This window comes from Limulus polyphemus, unplaced genomic scaffold, assembly GCF_000517525.1.
Source record: "Limulus polyphemus unplaced genomic scaffold, Limulus_polyphemus-2.1.2 Scaffold4126, whole genome shotgun sequence".
NCBI classification, from domain to species: Eukaryota; Metazoa; Arthropoda; class Merostomata; order Xiphosura; family Limulidae; genus Limulus; species Limulus polyphemus.
Genome location: NW_013669736.1, coordinates 3758 through 7893, shown reverse-complemented (window position 1 = coordinate 7893; position 4136 = coordinate 3758). Strand labels below are relative to the sequence as shown.

Below are 4136 nucleotides of genomic sequence, written 5' to 3'. Positions count from 1 at the left end.
TTCCTGGATGTGGATAAAATTACCGTTTAGGGCTTACGCATTTATTAGCTGTTTTACTTTAAATGATAAGAGTTCATTGCATAAAATTTATGCTCTGAGGAAGGCGTAAACACTAAACTTTGAGCAAATAAAGTTACTTTGAAAGATTCTCTGAATTACATAATTTTGGAAAATTAAGGAGAAATAGATGTAACCATATTGTTGTTACTTTAAAGAAAATAATGGCCCGCATGGGGGTCGAACCCACGACCTTCGCGTTATCAGCACGACGCTCTAACCAACTGAGCTAACGGGCCACAACTTTCACTTTTAAAGAACACTTTAAGAAAAATTCCTTGATATACATATTCTGAATTATTTTAAAATATTAAGATATAATTCGATTACTTTTGAGCATCATTTCAGAACGATGAAGATTGGTATATAAAATCTCGTACTTAAAAGGTAAAGCCAACAAAACTAGCCGTTCAAATCGAAAAGCCGGAACAGTCTAGCCCTTTTCCTTAATTTCAAAATGTTTTTTACAAGTTTGAAATAACTTAACTTTTATTTAATTTACTTTAAATTCATTGAATTGTTCTACAATATTCCCAAATATATTAACATTGTCATTGTTTTTGAAAAAATAAACTACTTTTTTTTTGCTGATAAACACAAAACAAGTGAGGAAAAATAGTTAAGTTATACAGCTAAGAAATGTTTAATTATTCACTATCCAATTCATCTTAAGCTAGCCTAATTATTACCTGGTTTTATTTAGGAATCCATAACATTTTCAAACATATTACTTTTAGGTTTTAACATTACCTCGAAACTTTTTTAATACATAGTTTGGTGAAAAATGAAAGGAACGTAGAATTTCTGTAATTTTCATTAAATAGTCATAAAATGCAGTACATGGCTGTGTAAAGTTGGTTTTGATGGTGAGAACAGCCTTACTGACTCCACATTCAGACCTGCGCAGACCAGAGTTTCAGACGGAACTTTCGAGAGTTTGGCGGCCGGAGAGTACGTGTCACAACAATAAGCAGGTCAAGTAGGGCTATTTCATTCGTGAATCGATGTGATTGATAGTTTGATGTCTTTGTGCGTCCCGAGAACTTTTCTCGGATCGCTGGGACAAACTACCAAAAAAAACGGGACTGTCCCTGCAAAACCGGAACGTATGGTCACCTTATATCTATTATTCACTACAATACCGTTACGTCTCTTTTCGTTTGTTCATTTCTCGTATAATTTCTTCCCAATTAAACTTTAGCGATACAAGTCCTTTCTTAAAGAAAACTAGTTTATTCTTTCTCAGTACAACTTTGGAATACACTTAATTTCCACAGTCACTTTCACTTCAACACACGCTATAATTCACAGCGATTCACGCACTTTACTTATTGTCACTACCGCGCTTGAATCAATTATCCGTCTCTATCTCTACCTGTCTGCAATTATCCATGCCGTCACTTCTTCTCTCCGCTTTATTTGCTAGGCTTATATATTAAAGTAGAGAGCGCCTAAAAAACCCTCGGGCCTTCATGATCCGTCTAGAATCTCATGACGTGTTACTAGCGTCACGAGACTTCCGCTGTCATAACAATACCAATAATGCTCTAAAATGACGTCATCAAATTCTGGTAACTTCGACAAATACCTTGAAGCTAGACATCAGATATAAATACTCATTTGCTAGTCAATTAGTAGGCTACCAGTTAATCAGACAGTGTTTTGTTTTCGGTTGGTCAAGTCATTCAATGACGATTTAGTTCCAGCGAAGTATTTGGACCAGTGTTAATAGTTATCGCATATATTAACTTACTTGATCAACCAACTGTGAAAATGTACCAATACGTATATTTGTACATTAACTGTAGTACAATTAGTGGAGTATTTCCATTTGAATCATTTGTAAATTTAGGCCTACACGTTATAACAGTGTAGAAGCTTGTAGGAACATTAAGAAAAAGAAAAAATTAACAAATTTATTATCGTTACTTGAAATGGACTTCTAATTATTTCCAAGAAATAATTTAAAAGAACCTGCCCAATGAAAAAACAACATTACAACAAATATTTTGCTATTGCTATGTGGGGTACTTCAAAATTTCTGACTTAAGTGATAGTGGATGGGAAATCTAGATATTTATTTGTATATATGTACAGGTTTTGGTAAATTGTAGTAAAAATCTAATGGTATGCAAAGAAATCACAGTTTCTATCACGTTAGTTAATATGTAGAATTTTACACATTTTGGGGCATATGTTAGCCCCTAAAATAAAAAATTGGTCAAGCGAGCAGCTTAGTTCTCCACATCCTAATTACATAAGAATTGGGTCACTCATCTAGGGTGTCACACAGACTCTCTAGCAGGAATGGTAGCTACAACATAGTATTTATGGTATTGAAATAGACATCAGTATTTTCTGTTAGTAAGGTGGAGAACACTTCAATAGCATAATGGACCTTATTTTGAAATAACAGTGATCCTCACTCACGTGGAGGGCATCTGTGACCTGAGAAATTTGGCATTATTTTTCCTATATAATACCATGTTTTTTCAGTCTAGAACAACTTCAGCTACAGCTCAACAAAATAAATGTCAGTCTAAAATATATCACAATCTGCCTTCATCAAAGGTGTACATATACACTTTTGTCTTAAAACTTTAATAGTGATTGTTATAAGTAACAATTTTGTTACTGTGTACAAGAATTGTGTCTAGTCTCTTTGATTTGCATCAAACTCAGTCAGTCAGTTAAATTCAAGTAACTGCTTTAAGTCTATTTTCTGACAAGCTCCCAGGTATCCTGTGGTCCTTTTCCAACTACTTTACAAATATGTCATTAATATGGTGAAGTCAAAGGGATGTAACTAGCATTTTTTCTTGTAATACATACTTTTATTCCAAACTATTTCATTTCAATTGAGCATACAACCGGAGACAGTAGTGAACCCCTAGGTGTCCCACCTTTCATTTTATATAATTTGTTGCCTTATCTAAAATAATTAGTTAAGTGTGTGTGTGCATGTGTTTTTTATAGCAAAACTACTTCGGGCAATCTACTGTGTCAGATGTAAATCCGCAGGCTTACCATTTTCCCACTGTGGGACATTAGTTAAGAGAGAGAGATGTACTAAGTATGATCAAATATGTTTTTATATAAAAAGAAATATCTTCTGCCAGTCTTTTTTGAATGTATTTGATGGCATCTTTAATCATAACCTTAATGAAAACCTAAATTACATCAAAATTAACAAATAGATCAGAACTATTTACCTTCTAATTGTTGGCTCTTCAACTAAATGTCTGGAGTTATTTATAAAGGAAGGGTTTAGTCCACTGAGTAGCTTAAGTATTTTAGATAAATGTTTTTAAAACTCGTAAGTTGGTGAGTTAATAAAAGATACAATATGTCTTAATGATACATCTTGTTTATGTGTTTTTGGAAGTCCATATACCCAGGACTCCTAGCTTCAAAGGCTAAAATACGTTTTCAGTGATATTTGCCTGAAGATGACCCGCTGTATAAGCTGAAGTGTCACAATTTTAATTGCTTAGAACAGAACATTTCTGCTGTAAAGCTGATCATAATATTAAATCAAACGACATGCATGTTTTACAGACACATAGACGTTTTGGAATATAGCTGATTCCATCTTCAATATCTACAAACAAAAATATCAATACATTTCTCTTCAGGATATCTATAAATTGCAAACTCTTTAAGAACTGTTATAGACAACAATGATTACTATAATAATGATGTTCTATATTAAAGAAGTTGTAATAATTGCATAAAATTAGTTTGTAAAAAGTATGGCTTAAAAGAAAACTGGGTTATGTCGAGTGTAGTTATATTATAGTACACAACCCTCAGTCTGACTTTGTTTTTGTTTTGTTTTTTTTCACAAATGTAATTTCAAATATGATCTTTATTATTTTCGTAAGAAATAAAAAAATATTAAAATGATAAACATTCTAATATATAGGGTGTCCACATTGAAATGAAACAACTTTGAAGCCTTATAACTTTTTATTGAATCAATTTGATAATGTTGAAACTTGAACAATTACCACACCAGATATCTAAGTTTATGTGCTTAAAGTTCTTTTTGTGTTTCAGATTGAATTATGATGACTCCA

General features: G+C 32.5%; 1 non-coding gene across 1 annotated transcript; it reads right to left on the bottom strand.

Annotated features, from left to right (window-relative positions):
- Nucleotides 1-222: 222 nt before the first annotated feature.
- On the bottom strand, nucleotides 223-296 carry Trnai-gau. The gene has a single exon. It is a non-coding gene; the product is annotated as a tRNA-Ile (tRNA).
- Between the last annotated feature and the right edge of the window lie 3840 nt (nucleotides 297-4136).